This window comes from Pinus tabuliformis, chromosome 6 (genome assembly GCF_031772625.1).
Source record: "Pinus tabuliformis cultivar Carrire ecotype Pingquan chromosome 6, CPIR1, whole genome shotgun sequence".
In the NCBI taxonomy this organism is placed as follows: domain Eukaryota; kingdom Viridiplantae; phylum Streptophyta; class Pinopsida; order Pinales; family Pinaceae; genus Pinus; species Pinus tabuliformis.
The window spans coordinates 2,000,412,173-2,000,432,488 of record NC_142292.1 but is presented as its reverse complement, the minus strand read 5'-3'; positions in this window follow the sequence as shown (position 1 = coordinate 2,000,432,488).

The window sequence follows — 20,316 nt, the reverse complement described above, 5'->3', positions numbered from 1 at the left end:
AAAATCCGCGGTGGGTTGGCTCTCTGTGCGCCGGTTCATGCTCAGTCCATGGTTCTCTGTGTGCCGGTTCATGCTCAGTCTATGGTTCTTAGTGCGCCGGTTCATGCTCAGTCTATGGTTCTTGCCGTCAGGGCCAATTCGCTGACTGTTTTGGGTAGTCCTAAGCCTGGTCGGTTACTCAATTTCGAGCTGCACTATATTCTTGGTGACCCTGCAAATATGGTTAGGCCTCGACAGTGAATGCTCAGCCGTCGAGGTTCCTCCCATGGCAGGTCTTCGCGCCCTCCAGTAGATGCTCCTTATCCCCATTCTTGCCACTGCTATTGCCATCGAACCTCTGAAGCCAACCCCCTTCAGTCTAGCCAATTTCTGGACTCAAGCACTCCTGATTCTGATTCGGCTTCCACGCCTGCCTTTGGTTCCGCCATTTTCAATTTTAGTAGTTCTTTGAATAGACCCCGAATCAGTGCCCATGTGTCGGTTCTCTTCCTCAAAGTCTCTCCAGATGGTGGCGACTCTCAAGACAGTAGGGGGAAGCATCCTGCTAACGGATCAGAGAATGTCATGAAGAAGCCTGTGGATGTTCCAGAGAATGTCTCTAATCGCCCTCTGGCTCAGGAGGCGACGACCAGCAAAGGGGATGACGTCAACATGGACACTGCTCCCACTGCAGCGGAGGTGGAGGATTATGGATGGTGTCAGGTGGTGGAGGAGGCGCCGGACGAATAGCTGCACATCTGTTTGGACTCTCGGCCTCCCTTGCTGCTCAGGTTTTGTTTTGGTCTTATTGTTCATGTTATGTTGGCACATAGTCTATTTATGGTATGTTGGTTCAGGGATGGGTTTGTCTTCCCCGCGTGGGATTAAGTTGAAGTTATGTTGGCGCCCCTGCGGGGGATGTAATGCTTTGGTCTGGTGCCCCTGCGAGGGCTGTTTATTTTTGGTCTGGCGCCCCTGCGAGGGTTGTTTATCTCTGGTCTGGCGCCCCTGCGAGGGTTGTTCATTTTTGGTCTCAGCTGTTCCAAAGTGCCACAACAGGCCTCTGGTTCTTTTTGTCTTGAAATGATGTAACTGTTTTCTTGCTCCTATATATAATAGATTAGTTTTAACGAGAAAAAATAAAAAAAATGAGGCTGAATATGAAGCTTTGGTTGTTGGTTTGAAAGTTCCTAGAAAATTAAATGCTAAGAGGATTTCAGTATATGGCGACTCCAAGTTAGTTATCAAACAGGTGAATGGCATGTACCAAGATAAGCATCCTCGAATGCGGGCCTACCACAATGCGGTGTTGGATATCTTAAAAGCATTTTCTGATTGCACTATAACTTGTGTGCCCCGTGCTCAGAATGTCATTGTAGATTCAACTGCAACAACAACGAGAAATTTGAAGATTCCTATGAACTCAAACAATAAGTTTGAGATTCATGTGAAGCATCACCCAACTGTGCCCGACAATCAAAGGTATTGGAAAGTGTTCCAAGATGATGATGAGATCAATGAATTTCTACAAAATAAAGGTAAATTCAAGGACATTTCTATTGATATGGAATATGATGATGGTGATGAGAATATGGAATTCAATCAGATGGAAGTTTTGCAGCTCAAAGATAACATCATTCTTAAAGGTCTAATACCTTTAGAGGAGCTCTTCGATCAAGACGATGTGGCTAAAAAATTGACCTTCCTGCCAACCGAAAAGGGAGTTGAAGATGTGAACATTGGATGAGCTGAACATCCCAAGATGGTAAAATTATCGAAGGCACTGCCCCCATAGGTAAAGGCAAAATATATCAGGCTGTTATCCTCTTCTACTGATGTATTTGCTTAGGATTATTCAGATTTGAAGGCATATGACACAAGCATAATTCAGCGTGTGATCCCAATCAAGCCAAATCAAAAGCCTTTTCGCCAAAATCTAAGAAGAATAAACCCAAAGCTGCTGCCCTCAATCGAAAGGTAGGTGAATAGGTTGTATAAATTTGATATCACAGTCCCTATTACATTTTTATATTGGATTTCAAACTTGGTTCCCGTCCACAAGAAGACAGGTGAGATTCAGTTATGCATTGATTTTAGAAATCTGAACAAAGTTTCCTTGAAAGAAAATTATCCATTGCCCAAGATGGATCACATACTTCAACGAGTATTTGGAGCATCACGGATGTCACTACTCGATGGTTATTCGGGTTATAACCAAATTTTGGTCCATGAGGATGATCGTGACAAAAAAGCATTCACCACTCCGTGGGGAACTTTTCATTATGCAAAGATGACATTTGGATTGAAAAATGCTAGTGCAACCTTTCAGCGGGCAATGGATATAGCATTTGCCAATGAAAAAGATGTTTTTCTAGTTGTTTAGCTTGATGACTTAACAACTTTCTCTAATATAGATGAAGTGCACTTCTATAATTTGAAGATCGTTTTTCAATGGTGTAGGAAGTATGGAATCTCGCTCAATCCAAAGAAAAGCTTGTTTGCCATGGATGAAGGCAAGCTTCTCAGGAATATTATCTCAAAGGAGGGTATCCGCATCGATCCAGCTCAAGTGGAGGGCATTCAAAAGATTGATTTCCCACGAAGTAAGAAAGAAATCCAATCCTTCAATGGTAAGATCAATTTCTTACGTTGCTTTGTGCCCAATCTTGCATAACACTTGAGATAAATCACAAACATGCTAAAAAATGATAGTGAAGTAAGGTGGACCGAGGAAGAAATTAGGTCTTTTAATTTGGTGAAATCAGCTCTTTCTTCAACTCCGATTTTGATCAGCCCGAACTATACTCAAGATTTTATTTTGTTTTCCTTTGCCTCGGATCATACTATGGCAGCAATTTTGATGCAAAAGAGAGACCAGCTCGAAAAACCAATTGCATTCTTTAGCAGAACTATAAGGGATGTGGCATTGAAGTATAATATTATTGAAAAATAGGCCTTTACATTGGTTAAAGAATTAAAAGATTTTCGGGTTTGTATTTTGCATTCTCACATCCTTTCTTATGTTCCCAATGTCGTTATCAAAGATTTCCTAGTGCAAACAAATCCGGAGGGAAGGAGAGGCAAATGGATCACTGCCTTGCTGGAATATGATGTGGAAATCAAACCGAAAAAGATCATTAAAGGACAAAGGCTGGCAAAACTTATGGCTGAGTCAAATGTGCACGCCTTAGAAATTAATCTAATTGTTGCTATGTCCGAGGAAGATGAAGGAAATTTGCCCACTCAAGTATCTGAAATCTTCCTCCTTTCTCCTTGGTATTAAGACATTGTTTATGTACTCCGAAATCTGTCTTCACCTCCCGGAATGGCCAAGAACAAAAGTAGGACATTGAAGTTGAAGGCTGCAAAATTTTGTATCATGAATGGTGCACTTTATTGGAAAGATCACGGTGGTGTTCTAATGAACTGTTTAGTAGACGAAGAGGCGAAACAAGTGATGGAATATTTTCACAAGGGAGATTGCAGAGGCCATCTTTTTTAGAAGACAACAACCAAGAAAATATTGAGAGAGGGGTCTTATTGGCCAAGTCTATCTGTTGATGTGTACAAAATAGTGGCCAGCTGTCACGAATGTCAAATTTTTCAAGGTAAGCGGAAGTTGCAACATTTACCACTCATGCCCATTGAAGTAAGCACTCCATTTCAACAGTGGGGCTTGGATTTTATTGGTGAGATTCATCCTTCTTCTTCAGGACAACATAAGTGGATCCTCATAGCTACGGATTATTTCACCAAATGGATTGAGGCAATTCCTACAAGGTAAGCCATCGATGTGGTAATTATCTCATTTCTTGAAAACAACATTTTGTCTCAATTTGGATGTCCAAATAAGTTGATCATTGACAATGCAGCAGCCTTTAAATCGAAAAGAATGATTGACTTTTGTCATAAGTATCAAATTACTTTGGGGCATTCAACTGCCTATTACCCACAAGGTAATGGTTTGGTGGAATCCTCCAACAAATCTCTTGTCAATATCATCAAAAAGCTACTGGAAACTAACAAGAAGAGTTGGCACAAAAGGCTAGTCAATGCACTTTGGGCAGACAGGGTAAGTCAAAAGAAATCTATCGGCATGTCTCCTTTTAAGCTTGTGTACAGTGTGGAAACAGTATTCCTGACATCTTTGGCAGTCCCGGTGGTAAAACTGTTGCAAGAAGCTAGCAGCAAGGATGATAGTTTGCAGCAGAGGATCAACCAAATGATACATTTGCAGCAAACTAGAGAAGAGGTATTTCAGCATACTTCCAAGCTGCAAGAAAGAATTAAGAGGATATATGGCCAGAAAGAAAATGCAGATAGGTTTGAAATCGGAGACATCGTGTTGAAATGTGATGTAAGGAATGAAGAGAAGGGTAAGCATGGAAAATTTGAAAATCTTTGGAAAGGACCATACAATATTGCTGCACATCGGGGCCATAATGCTTTCCTTTTTCAAGTGTTGAATGGCGAAGACTATCCTGGTGTGCCGGTCAATGGTCAGCTCCTGAAACGGTATATTGCATGAACTGTTTTATGTTGTCCTATTCATCATTGTATATACTGGTTTGTTTAATTCCATTGCAAGAGTGTGTTGTTTTCATTCTTCAGCTTGGGGCCTGAGGTGAAGGCTATAAAGCTGAAGTTTAATTTCAGTTTTGGTTTGGTTTGTTAGAGTCAAGTCTTTCGGTCAATTTCAATCTTGAAAATGAGTCAATTTGAGTCATGTTCGCTCCTGAAATTGAGTCTTTCAGTCAAGAGTTCAATTTTTTTGGGTCAAATTTATTGACTCCATAACCCAATGGATGAAGGCACTGCCTACTTTCCCAGAGATCTGTAGTTCTTGGCACCTCCAAGGAGCTACCATCGCCATTGGAGCCAATGTTAGAGTCGGTATTTTCATCCCTCCGTCAGAGATCAAATCCTCTTGTTGCATTTCATATTAGGTGTCCCGCCTAGTCATTTGCATTGCATTAGGCACATATATCATCTAACAGTAATGGCATTCCTACAATTTCCCTCATGTTATCTACCTGCTGGCAAATATTTGCTCATAAAAAAAAACATATACAGTCTCCTTTTATCCTAAAAATTGCAAAGGTTATCTTTAGGGTTTCATGGTCAATTAGGTCTAGGGTTTCATTAGGGTTTCGTCAAAAATGTGTCAAAATGTCCAATAATTACCAGCAAGCCATGAGGAGGTTGCAACATCAATAAATTTCATCACCAAGTGTTCGAAAATGTGTATAGAGTATTTACCTTTTATTGTAAAAAATCATGAAAATTTTGTTTCCCGTATTGTAAATTTCTTCATCTGCACCCTGGTTTCTTTCCTTAGCCCAAAAGCTCCAACACTTGCAAAAACAAGCAAAGTTTAGGTCATTAAGTTCATCACAAAGTTAAAAAGCAGTGAAAAGGTCCAAAAATAGAGGTTGAAATAAATTTATTTGCAAAACATTATGAAAGTGGGTTTTGGCAAAATTAAATTTGAAATCCCATGTATAAAACATGTCTCCAAATGTTGAAAGCTCATTTTCATTCCAAGAGCAAAGAGGAAGCAATGCAAATTGATTTTTGTGAGAAAGTGAGGACATTGGGTAAATATTGTTGTAAGTTGTCAGCATTGTGCACTAGGCAGGAGGCACGACGCACTCATCTGGCATGGTGCATTGGGCCTCAGGACCCAGTGTAAACTAACACGGGTGTGGAACATACAGAGGGCGTGGCACATTCGACTGAATGCATGGCGCATATAGCTAAAGAGCCTGAAAATTCCCAAAACTCTCCCAAATTGCCAAAAATCGCACGGATTTGCCAGGTAGAGCCTCCATCATTGTGTTTCATCCAAGTTTGTACTTATATTATGGTGGTTGATGAATGGTAATGGTTTAAAAAAAAAAATCAAACCCTACCATTTGAAATTCCAAGAAACTTGCTGCCTAGGGTTTGATTAACCATTTTGCTACCAAGTCTATCATCCCTCCATCACTTCCTTATCTTATTTTTCCCTTGATTTCATTGTTCCCTAAAGTTCCCCTACCCCCTAAATTTATTAATCCCCTATCCCAAGTTCCCTTTCCCAAAATCCTAAATGTAAAACCCCAAACCCTAATCCTATACAAAAACTCCCAAAACATCCCATATTTCCCTAACTAACTCTATCCCAACAGTCCCTAAATTCCCATTATTTTTCCCTCTCCTTACAGTCCCTTGTTTCACTGTTTTCCCTTGGTGGCAGAGGTCAAACAATCATCAAAGGTAGTCTAACATTGTTTGACACATCAACACCTATTTCTCCAAGGTAATTTGTCTACCAGTAGCTATGGCATCTGATCCTTCATATGATTATGAAGAGGGGACCCAAAGTGACTCACCCACGGAGGGACATGCACCTACGAGGCCTCATAGAGGTGGTAGACATATCGTATAAGAACCAACCACTCTTGCTGAGTTACAGGCCTGCCTTCTTGCCATATTTTGTTTCCAGCATCAGTCATGTTATGAATTTTTCGAGAAGGTTGGTAATATTCAGTTTCATCATGAGTTGGCCCACTTATTTGTCTTGCATTTACATGGTGAGCAAGCCAGTCTTGCTGGTGTCACTTTCACATTAACACCAAAAACCATTTCATTGGCAACCGGCATACCAAACATTGGAGAACCATGGAACAAGAGGCAGAAAATTGATCAGAAACACTATGAACCATACATCAAACCTGGTTTTCTGAGACAGCTCAAGAGAGTGTTTCCTTTTTGGTTCCTCAAGGATGAGTATGCTCCTTTAATGAAACTCATCATGAAGTATTTCACCTATGAGGGTCGGTTCTCCCGCTTGTATGCTTATCACATCAGGCTGCTGATGCATTTTACTTGGGTACAAATGATGAACATTCCTTATTTAATATGCCGAAACATAGAGAAGATGACCACTCTTGTGTAGCACAAGACCCCTCTGCAGCAGTTCAATAGTATTTATCATTTTTCTCTCATCAAAATTGTGGTCGTTCATCAGCTTGGTTTACAGGGCATCACTTTGGATGACTTCATCTCTCGTGATTTTTTTAGAGCTTCACAAGGACCATCAGATGCTACGCATGAGATAGGTGGACCTTCTTATCAACACGAGGGCCATGAGACCGCTAGTGTGCCGGTTTTCATCTCCTATCAGAGGGGTACTAGATGGTTGTTTGCAGTAGCAAAGTGACTGTGCAAGGGGCCTCACTTCCTTCATCAGCACAGTAGATTCAGGACCGAGGCAAGAGGCCTCTATAGGAGGAAGGACCATTAGGTGAGCGAGATACTAATTTCATCTTCATTGAGGGTGATGATACTGACATGGGCCCACAAAGTGCAAACCTTAGAGATATCATCAAGGAGCAGCAGGCAGACATTGATGCCTTGTCTAAAACCTTGGATAGATCCCAATGGACTATATAGTATTTGGAGCACAGTAACAAGCATCTTGAGGATCAGCAGGTGGTGATGGAGTTACAAAACATTTGGCAAAACTGCCAAGCTGCCAGAAGGAGGAGGGTGGAGTTCACTTCCTTGGACCAAGAGATCAATGCCGATAGGGAGTCATGGCTCGAAAGAGTCAATATACACTTGGAGAGGAAGCTAGAGAAGGTGATGAATGATAATAATATGCTTAGAAATTTATCATATCATTATTTGTCTTGGAACTTGGTGTGCCAAGCAAGAATCAGGAATTTGAAAGAAAAGTTGAAGAGAGCATCAAGGAGGAAAAAAGAGGATGAAGGACTTCAGATCTTAGCTGAGGCTTCCTTGGCCCATCACAGTACTTGATAGATAAGAATTAGCCCAAATTTCAAGAAATTTGAAGCAATTTTTGCATTTTTGCAAATTTTTGGCACAAAAAACAAGGTTTTCTACCCTATGTGTCACGCCACATGGCGTTCGATTTTGCTAGAGTCCTCCAAAACTCAAAAACTAAGCATTTTTTGATTTTTCATGTAAAATTACACTTGTCTACCTATGGCCAAGAAATTTGGGTAGCTTTTTTAGCCCTCAAAAGGTCAAAAAACACTTAAAAAATGACCTCACTGCCCCTATTTTGACACATAGGAAGCAGTGTAGGGAGAATGGACTTTTGGTGGGGAAAATGGAGGCCAAATTGAAAAATTCCACTTGGGTTGGAAATTAGACAAGCATACCTTTCCAACAAGAACACCTAGAGCACATTTGGACATCAGGAAGGCCTCCAAAATTGGGTCCAAACAGGCGATACACATAGAGAATCAAGCACGGCGCATAGAGGAAAAATTGCTAGTTTGACCATGTTTTGCTCTGTTTTTCACCCAGCTTCGCCTAGTTTGACTTTTTCACTTTCCTAATGGAAAATTTATGATGTAATTTGATGAGCATTGGATGGATTTAGGATGTAAATATGTTGGCTTTTCACTTGTATAGGTAGATTCATCAGTTTAGAGGTTGTTTGAAACTGAATGAATCAGTTCCCTTGTTTCTAGAGGCATGTTGTTATGTTGACTAGTTTCTAGTTCTCAATTTAGAATTAGTTGGATCATCCCCTAAACTTGTGAGCTCGACACCTAGAGGCAAGGATGGGCTCTGTTTGTCTATATTATGTTATTTTTCAGTCATTAGCATGGTTGGACTTTGGAGAAAGCCTTGAGCTTCATTGTACATTCATTTTCAGTATTTTGGCTAAGGAATTGAGACCAGGATTTGCAGTACTCTTTGGGATTCATGTGGCAATTTGTCTTGGTACAATGCTTCTCTTTGTGATTGTGAATTTGGTTATGCGATTGAATTTCTATCTTATTTCTTCTTCACTAAACAAATAAGAGTGTAAGTAGAATTCATTGAAAGTGCAATGCTCTACTTGAAGTTTTCTTTAGTTGTTTGATGTTTTCATGTTTGGGAAGGATTCATGATTGCTCTTGCACTCTTCAACACCTCACATGTCTTTTCCCTCCATCTCACTAAAATTTAAGTGCCAAAACGATTGCCTACCTTGCCCCATCGAGATCTCTGAAGAACTGAGCCTCAATCCCCGCACCCCAAAATGTGTCTTTCCCTTTGAGCCAACAAATCACCATTTCATCAAATCAAACTCTCTTGCACATATACCTAGCCTAAGATCAGAAGATATTTTAGTCATCTCAAGCCCTCATCGATCATTATTTGCTGAGATTGACCCGGAGAGAGCCCTCTCCTAACCTGGTAGGGCTAGTTACCAGGCTAAGCGTGGTTTGATTTGGCCTTCGATCCTACCTTTTCAGCCTAGGTAAATCTAGGCACTAACACACTTTTCAATAAACTATAGTCAGTTCTCTTTCTTTGACTATTTACAAAATTTTAATCCAATTCTCAGAGGGAAATTTATGATGATTTTCCCAACGTCACCTATTTGGCATGGTATCCCTCTGAGTCCTCTTTCCAACCCCACAGGTTAGATCAATATTGGATTCTTCAAGAAAGAGTTATTCCCAATTTCCCACGATGACCTGATTATAGACTGGTTTAATAGAGCAAACTTGTATGAAGCGACATGTGTCATTGTTGCAACCTTCAACCCTAAAAATGCTACTCAATAAACTATAGTTTGTCCTCTTTCTATGACTATTTACAAAATTTGAATCCAATTCTCATAGAGACTATTATGATGATTTTCCCAATGTCACTTGTTTTACATGGAATTCGGGAGCCCACAAAAACCCTAACATCCTCAGATCATATATCTGCAAATATAGCGAACAAATATCTGAAATTTGGTCACATCGTTGATCGGGATTTAGGCTCAAATGGGTTTCAATTTCAACTTCTAAAGCTTCATAGAAAAAAAATTATAGCAAAAATTCTACAATGACCTATTTGAAGCCACAAAATCCCTACTAGAGGAGGATATGACAGTCATTATTTATATGAATGTCTTCAGTTGAGAGGCTCCTCAATAGGTGAATGTTGGAGTCATTTTAGAAGCAAAAAGTAGTTTATTAATTATTGACTTATAAGTAGAACTTCGGCGTAAATCACATAAAGAGAGGCATTGTCAACGCGTTTCGAACCAACCATTGTGGCTCATCGTCAGGACAAGTTGAAGAAACAGATCCAGCAATGCATACTAAATAGTCTGAGCAGAGCTTCCAACGGCTATCTTGATCAACGTCTAATTTTGACTCAAGGCCTAAAAATTCAAAATGATCAATTAATGGGAGTTAATTAAATTATAAAAGAAATAATTAGATATGTTGATTCTGTTAATAGTTTAATAAGAATTGGTTAGATTAAGGACCTGATATATATATATATATATATATATATATATATATATATATATATATATAATATAAATTATATGTGAGGCAATTCTAGTTAGTTATAGTAACTAAATTTTATTAGAAAAAATATTTATATAAAGAAAAATAATAAAAGATAGTTGAAAGGTATAATATAAAGGGTATAAATAAAATATAAAGGGGGCTAGTTAGTTATAATAACTAGTAACTTTTAAAAGAGATAATTTAATATGGTGGTAACTTATTGGTCGGTTAAAAAGTTATATATAAATTTAATGTAAATTAATCAGATAAAGGACCTTACTTTATAAAATATTCAGAAGGTAATTAGATATAGTAATTATATAGTATTAATCCTATAATAATAATAATAATAATATAAGTAAATAAATAAAAATAAATTAAATAAGTGAAAATTAAATAAAAACAAATAAATAAATAGAATAAAAAATTAATTAATTAATCAATTATTTAATTAAATAGAGTATAATAATATATTATAGTTCTAATATAGTTAAGATCATATTTATTAAAATCTAACAAGAAGAAGAGCACCTAACAAAAAAGAAGGACAGACCCAAACGAAAGCAAAGAAGATGGAAAAGGGGGGGGGGGGGGGGGGGGGCGGGGGGGCGGGGAGAGACTAGAATGAAAGGGCGGGGATCCAACATCTACTGATCTTCCAGTCGTCATCTCTATTGAGATTGATTGGCCTTCTTTCAATATCAATAGCTTCCCTGAATTTATGATGATGGAACTGAGCAACTTTAGCGACAACCCTAGCCTCCTCTATACACACCTGATGCTTGGTCTTTTCTACATGCTCTGCCAAAGCTGAAGACTTGGATCTCCCATGTCTTAGGTCAGCTGCCTATTCGCTAATCCTCTGATGGATGGAGCGCCCTATCTCCCCAATATAAGGGGTCCCACAAGAACAATGGATCAAGTAGACATCCTTCATGTCCTTAGGGTTAATGTGATCTTTCACCAATCGGAGGGAATTGCGGATGGTGCTGAGGGGCCTATATGTTGAGGGAATCTCATACCTCTTAAGGATCCGAGCAATCTTGTCCATGGTTCCTTGGACATAGCAAAGACAAACACCTAGACGGCATTCTTTAGGCTTTAGCATGCATAGTTGGATCTCTTTCTTCAACTTGTCCTGACGATGAGCCACACGGGTTGGTTCGAAACGCGTTGACAAATGTCTCTCTTTATGTGATTTACGCCAAAGTTCTACTTATAAATAATATGGATCATAGAAGCCTCAATTCAACAATTAATTATTGACTATTCAATGAACACAAACCCATAGGGTTTTAGCCCACTAACTGGGGTTTCTAACTTCAAACATGAATATATCTCAAATTCTAAAGTATTACTTGGCATGACATATATCAATAGAAACATCTCGACGTGTATAATCCATCTAGAGGATCCTTGACTTAGAATAGATTAATTTGTCAAGCCAAAATTTCCATGCAAGATCGGGGTAGTCCCCAGTGCTGCTTGGGTTGACATCAATGACAACCATTAATCAGCAATCTCCCCCTTTCGCATTGATGGTAACACAAGTACTCCCCCTGCGATCATGACACCTCTTCCTACTTCCTTCTCTCCTCCTTTGTCATCAATGGCAAAGGGTAACTCCCCCTTACAAACAACCATCCTACGGACTTGTACACACCTCCAATGCCCCTTTCTACTTGATTAAATAAGAGAAAAAGTATAATGAAAACTTGGAAGAATCCCAAGCTTTTGGAAAATATACTAAAATGTGTCACGAGGTAATGTTTTGGTAAATATGTCAGCAATTTTTTCCTTTGTGCCAGCATTCTCAAGCTTGATATTCATTTCAGTGACCTGCTCTCTAACGAAATGATATTTAATTAAAATGTGCTTCATTTTGGAATGCATCATAGGATTCTTGGACATATTGATGGCGTTGGTGTTATCGTAAAAGATGGCAATAGGCTCATCAAACTTGACTTGAATATCTTGCAAGTTTTTCTTCATGAAAAGAACTTTAGTACAAAAAGGTGTTTCCGTGACACTTTTTTCTTCTGTTGTGGATAAGAAGATTGAAGACTGATTTTTACTTAACCATGAAACAATAAAACCACCTAGATAGAATGTTGCTCCATTGGTACTCTTATGATCATCAGCACTTCCTGCCCAATCTGCATCTATATAAGCTTGGATGACCAGATCATTTACTTTGGGATACCATAGACCATATTCCTTTGTGCCCTTAAGATACCAAATAATTCTTTTGAGGACAATAATATGAGATTATTTTGGTGTTGCTTGGAATCTTTCTACTTGTCCAACTACCTACATCAAATCAGGTTAGGAGGCTGTCACATATAAGAGACTACCAATCATGGATGTGTACAACCTTTGGTCCACATCCTTTGATGAGTTTTCTAAGCTTAACTTGCAACATGTTACTATGGGGGTAAGGAATGGCTTGCAATATTCCATCTAGAATTTCTTGAGCATTATTTTGATGTGCTTAGTTTGATATATAAATATTCTTTTATCCTGCTAAGAAATATCAAGCCCTAAAATGTATGTTAGTTCGCCAATCATAGACATTTCAAACTCACTTTATATTTTTGTGGCAAAGTCTTTACCTAATTTGTCATCACTGCTTCCAAAGATTATATCATCCACATATACTTTGATAAATGTTAGGTTATCTCAATCCACTTTCACATAAATATTGTTGTCAGCACTTCCTTTCTTGAATCCCTGTTGATGTAGATTTTTCTCAATATGAGCATACCAAGCCCTAGGATCTTGCTTGAGACCATATAGAGACTTCTTTAATCTGCAGACGTAGTCTTCTTTGTCAAAGAGTAGAAAACCTTCAGGTTGTTCAATGTAAACTTCTTCCTCCAATTCACCATTTATAAAATATAACTTAACACCCATTTGGTAGACCTTGATTTTTCGCGAACAAGAATAAGTGAGAAACATCCTAATAACTTCCATTCTAGCCACGAGAGCCAATTTTTCCTCAAAATCGATTCCTTCAACCTTGCATATCCCTTGCAGACTAATTTTTCCTTGTTCCTGGAAACTTGTAATCCTTCAACTATTTTGCTCCCCCTGAACCTGTAACGAAACTGCCATCTTCTTCAAACTACCTTCATGTCAATCGTAGACTTCTACGATAAACTACTGCATAGATTCCTCCTCTATAAACATTAAGGAGTCAACAATACAGATTGTTCAAAATAGTGAGTCACTTCGTGGCCCATCTTGACTTGAGTCATTATCTGAAGCGGCTGCTAATTCCTCATGACCTTTTGCTTTTACAAATCGTGAAAGAATAATTGTTGAAACCTTGTTATCTGCTTTGTCTTCCTATACGTGTTTCCTTTTTCATACCTTCTTATTCCTGCAATCTCAAGCCATGTGCCCATAGTTATGACACTTAAAGCATTCAATGTTGTCCATAGGTGATTCCATTTGATATATGAAACCACAAGCTCTATGGCCATAGTTATGGCATTTCAAACATTCAATGTTTGGTCCATCTAACACGTATTACCTTATGACAAAATCATTGTGGAACCTGTCTCGTGATCCTGCAAACTTGCTTCTAGGACTTTGCAGATAATGATTGTACGTCTCAAAAACTTCACAATCCCTAGCCATATCTCCATAGTTAGCACACAAAAAGAAATAAACATTAAATAAATGTGCATACCTTAATGGTTCATTCAGATGTGATGGTCCTTGATAGTTGTACCTATCAATAAATTCACAATCCTTGGCCATATTTCCATAGTTAGCACATGAAAAACAATAACCATTAAATAAACAGACATACCTGGAAGATTTTTCATTCTTCTTTTGAGGCGGCGTTGTATTTTGTTGTGGTCCTTTGTTCTTGATTGATTTGGTCTTGTTCTTTGGAGTTGTAACATTCTTCTTTGGCTTTTCACTTTGATCAAATTCTTGCAAAGATGTGGAGCTTGTACCTTCATCAGCTAGAGCTTTACCATCTTTAATTTCCTTCATTTTTGCTTCTTCATTTGTCTTATCTTGTAATTGTCCATTTTGCGATCCCTTGATTTTGTTGATCTCATCACGGGTTGCATCAAGTTCTTCTTGCTTTAGAACAAGATCTTCTTGAAACCATATTTTCAAGATCTTCCTTCTTTTTTCTACCTCTTCAACCTGTAGCTTGAGAAGAGTGGTCTTCTCTACTTCTTTGTTGGGAACCTATATCTGTTCCTTCTACTTCTCATTTTCAGTCTTGAGCATTCTTATTTCTACTGAAGATGTTTCTAATTCCTTTTGCTTTTGGTCAACAACGGATATGTATCTTTGATCAGATTCCTTCCTTTCAATTTCCACTTCCTGCATCTGTTGTGTGATCTTACTAATCTCTGCAAATTTTGTGTCGAGTTATTGTTGCTTATGTTGGACTTATCTCTTGAGGTCTCATGTTGTTATATTCTCTATTTATTCCAATTGAGTTCTAAGACTACTAATCATTTTCTCAGACTCTTCATTTTCTTTGATGACTTCTTTTGTTGTCCTCAATTCTGCTTCCAAAATTCTTGTCTTTTCCTTTTGACTTTTGAGTTCCTTTATCACCTTGATACTTGATTTTGAAACTCTGTTTTACTTATTTCTCCCATTTCTTCATCATAATCAAAAGGATCTGAATTTTCAATAACATCTTGACTTGATTGCTTTGTTGAATAAAGATTATGAAGCTTTTCCCAAAGAGCTTTAGCTATTGAACATTGACCAACTTTTTCTTTCACAGAATTTGGAAAAACATTCAAAATTACATTCATGGAATTTTAATTGTACCTTTTAGCTTTGTCGGTAGATGTGTCTCCAGAAACAATTGATTGCCATACTCCATGTGCATGAAAATGTACTTCCATCCTGGATTCCCATATCCAGTAATTATCTGCATCAAAATCAGGGGTTGGTACACAATACTCACTTTCTTTAGATTTTGTTGTACTTATACCTTGCTTTGAAATCCCTGTAACCTGCTTGTTTGACTTTCTCGTCTCTATGCTTTGAAAACTGACTTCCAACGGTTAAGCTATTACTGAAGGAACTTGGCTCTAATACCAATTGTTGGAAATACTAAGAGGAGGGGTGAATCAATATTCCTTAGTAGTTATGACTTTTAAATATTTTCAGAGAATTATTCAATCTTCAATTATTATTAATGTTTATGTAGTAATAACAATAAATAAAAGAACAAAGTAGACACAAGAATTTTAGGTGGAAAACCCCCTCTGGGTAAAAAAGCACCGAACGATTTTCTAATAAATTCTTTAATCTTTAGCCCCAACTGAAATGAAAGGAACAACTTCCTAGAATTCTAGTAAAGAATTATTCTCCATCTCCCACTGGAAGGACGTCCCAATCCCTTGGTTTATTCAATAGTCAACTGAATGGATGCACCAACATCCTAGACCAACCTACCACCCTATAGTGTTCATAGGTTCCAACCTGTAGGCAACTTTATGCACTAGCCTAGCACCTCCGTGCCACCCTATAATGATTGAAATGAGACAAGAGTGTGGATTCCCGTACCAGGGACAACAATCCACGATACAATATTATTTACAATGTTTTTGACCGAGGACCCAATCACACTATGACCTGAAAACCAACCATGATATCATCCCAATAAAGACTCCTATACCTCCCAATAATGCATTTTCGACTTTAGGCAGATTGAATCTTTTACAATAATGACTCTTCCAATGATGACACTTTTATAAATGATTCTTTTACAACTTTACAATGATGATTGTTGGCCTTGACACTTCTTCACAATATATAGATGATTTTCAAGTCTTCAAAGGATATCCCGCTACAATGCTTCCTTTGATTTGATACTTCTGCTCTTGAATTCTTGCTTGAAGTTGTACTTGAATCATTTTGTACATTCATGAAAATTTTTCTCATCAAAACCAATCCCAAAACAAAATAAGGTACCCTTCAACTTACCTCTTCTTGAAAAACACATGTAAGTGCATAATAATGAATAAATACAGATTATAGTTACGATGTGTATGTAAAGTGTGCTTGTCACTTTTTTTGTTGACTTGTTGCAGCAACAGACAAAGACTTCCCCTCTTGATATAGGCCTAGACACCATGTAAGACTATATCCAAAACTGACCTAAATATATATACAATAAAAATTGATGATAGACCCTAGACTTGTGATGGACCAAGTTCTAAGTACAACAATAGAGACCATTATATAAACTATGAAAAGACAAGTAACATGAACTTACAACATCATATAGATTTAGCAGGCTTGGTGTAGTAGCAAGAATATGTAGCATCAAATGTGTAGTATCAAGAATAGGAAATCTGAATGTGGTATCAAAACTAACAGTGACAAATAGAGACATAGAGATATAACCAAGACCCCGTGTGTACTTATGTTTTCCTGCAAAACATATGTCAAATATGATACTAATATTTCAAATCTAAACACTAATCACACATACCTTGTTGTAGGAGACTTACTCTTGACTATTGATGTGTGGTCTTTACTGCAGTGATCCTTTAATGCATGTTTTTTCTTACCTTCTAGGAGATCGATATTGAATATGTTGTATATATGCAATTTTGGATCTCCAAGGTCTAAAATGTTTTCCTTTTGTATCCCTTTGAGTCCTCTTTCCAACCCCATAGATCTGATCAAGATTGGATTCTTCAAGAAAGAGTTATTCCCAATCTCCCATGATGACCTGATTATTGATGGGTACTGTAGAGCGAACTTGTATGAAGTTCCACGTGTCATTGTTGCAACCTTAGGCACTAAAAACATTGCTCAATATGCTACAGCCCATCCTCTTTCTGTGACTATTTATGAAATTTGAATCCAATGCTTAGAGAGAAAGTTATGACGATTTTCCCAACATCACCTGTTTGACATGGAATTCGGGAGCCCGTGGGAACCCTAACTTCCTCATATAATATGTCTGAAAATATAGCTAACAAAGATCTTAAATTCGGTCAAGAAGTTCATCAGGATTTTGGCTCAAAGGGATTTTAATTTTAGCTTCTCAAGCTTCACATAAATAAAGTTATAGCGAATATTCCACGATGACCTGTTTGAAGCCACAAAATCCCTACTAGAGGAGGATAAGAGGATCATTATTTATATGAATGTCTTGAGTTGAGAGGGTCATCAACAAGGGAATGTTGGAGGGATTTTATGAGAAAAAAATAATTTATTAATTATTGACTATTCAATGACCACAACCAATTATGAGTTCCATGCCACAAACCCATATGGTTTTAGCCCACTAATTGGGGCTACTAACTTCAAACATGAATATCTCTCCAACTGTAAAGAATTACTTGGTGTGCCATATATCAACGGAAACATATCAATGAGTAGAATCCATCTAGAAGATCCTTTACTTGGAATAGAGTAATTTGTCAAGCCAAAATTCCCATGCAAGATTGAGGTAGCCCCTAGTGCTGCTTGGGTTGACATCAATGACAACCACTGATCAACAATAATATGCAACAAACACCTTCTTCCCCCCAATTGAATTTGAAGGTCACCCACATCCATTAACTAGCTCAATGAAAGGAAAATATTTTTTCATAATTGAAAGATAATGTTGTATTGATTAATCACAAGAAACAACCATAAAAAATGGTTACGTAATATGAGAGAGGTTTGAACACATCAAATAATAATTAGGTTGATCATTCAATCACAAAGTGTAATGATGCAAAAAATCGTCGAGACAACCAAAACATCAATATAAAAATAAATAAAATGCATGGGAAGACGACGATTTGAAAACAATGGATGGTTATCAATTATGTTTAGTTAAGGGATGCGACATAGATACTAACAAAAGGAGTTAATAAAGAAAGATGATAGAAAATGTTAGGTTTTCGAATGTCTCATAATATTTATCCCTGACATGTAGAATTACCATTAGTCCTCATTAACCATCAAAATCATCACTTTATAGGAGCTACTTTAATAGTACCCCATGGTATATTTTAAAAAATCTAATAGCTTTCCTTTGTTGATTTTTGATTTTGAGGGTATAAGATAGCTAACTAGAATTTAGTGTTTAAGTTAACTTTAATACCATAGGAATATCCATTGCTACTAGTAGGTGTCCATAGCCTTGATAGAGTTCCCTTTTAACCCATTGAGATGTTAGTCTCCCATCTATTAGAAACATATTCATAGCTATAAGTTTATTTGAATTTTCTTAAATGTCTATGGAGGGGCATTTTCTAGCATGGTGACCATTTAATAAAAATTCCATTCTTGGGAAATAATGAAGTTATTAGGTTGGTTTGTGATGAGACCTCTTGTCCCTCATCCGTAATATTGAAGGCCATTAACCTGACTTGGTGACCAAAAGTGGTGATGTCACTTCACTAGATCTTATGACCATGGTAGGTTAGCTCGTCATGAGATCTCCTATCCTTCAGGGACTTTTTGTTTTTATTATTTTTCTTCCATGATTTTTGTTAATCATAAAATATTAATTAATAGATGGGGTGAAAAATAAAATCCTTAAGAGTTAGGGATGCCATAAAATGTTTTATGACAAATAATCTTTAGCTAGCTAATATTTTCCCAAAAAAAATATTTTTTCAAGAGAACCATAGAATTTCTTTAAAATTGAGTACAAAGATGGCTCCTTAGGTGGTGATAGAAGAAGTGAATAATGAGTGATTTATGGATCTCTTAAAAAATTGTGGAATTAAGTATTTTGGGAGATTTAAAAATCCATATAATAAAATCATCTTAAAATAAATTCTCATTTTTAAAGTAAATTCTTATGTTATCAACATTAAACAAACTAGTTACCCACCATCATATTCAAAATGGTCTTAAAATATTCATTATCACAAGCAAAATAAAGATATTTGCAAACAACTCAATAATAATACCCACATCTCAGGAAACAACAATTGTGTCTAAGGAAACAACGACTATGACTAAGGGAACAACAACTATGAAAACAATGTTCCGACTGAAGAATCAACAACTGTGAAAATGATGTTGTGACTAAGGGAACAACAACTATGAAAACAATGTTGTGACTAAGGAAACAAAAACTGTGAAAAAAAATTGTGATTAAGGAAACAACAACTGTGAAAATTGTGTTGTGGCTAAAAAAACACTAATTGTAGCAGCAACATTTTCAAAAATAATCATCATGTTTTCAAAAATAGAGAAAATATACACACCATAAGAAAATAAAAACTATTTACATTATGTACATGGAAATGAAGGATTTCGAAGAATATATACCTGATCATGGTCGTGGGGATACACCCCCACCTAGCTACAACCCACAAGTTTGCACCATTATTAATTTCATGAAGAAATTACTCTATTATAAGTGGTTTATGGTGCGAGTAAAGTCGATGACCATTAACGAGAAAAGAAATGCCCACATTGTCAATCATAGTAAGGCATACCATCCCATTATCATAAACTCCATTGACTTCGGAAGGACCCAACCACCCCATTTGAAGCTTACATGGGAAGTCCTAGAATCTGGAATGAGATAACAACACCCAATCCCCCTTTCAAAAGTTCTTCTTTTTAATCAAACAATCATGCCACTTATCTCTTCGTTGTTGAATGCTAGTTGTACATTGGAGAGTGACAAGGTGCATTTCATCCATTTCATTGAGTTGTTCAAGGCATTGATTTTGTGCTTCTGAAAGGTCCGGTCCAACTTCCTAGGTAGTTATAAGAGTCTTAACTTCAAATTCAAATGTAACAATAAGATCCTTACAAAAAACAATCTGATAAGGTGAATATCCAATAGGATTGCACCAGGTTGTCCGATAAGTGCACAATTCTTAAGAGACTTTAAAGGTCCAGTCCTAATGATTTGTAGTTATTGTCTTAGTTTGGATTCCTTCCAAGACTTTATTTGTTCCTTCCACATGATTATTTTATTTTGGATAGTAGGGTGAAGTAATTTTGTGCTTGATGTGATACTTTTCCAGCGTTGCAGAGATTTTATGGGACGTAAACTATGATCCTTCGT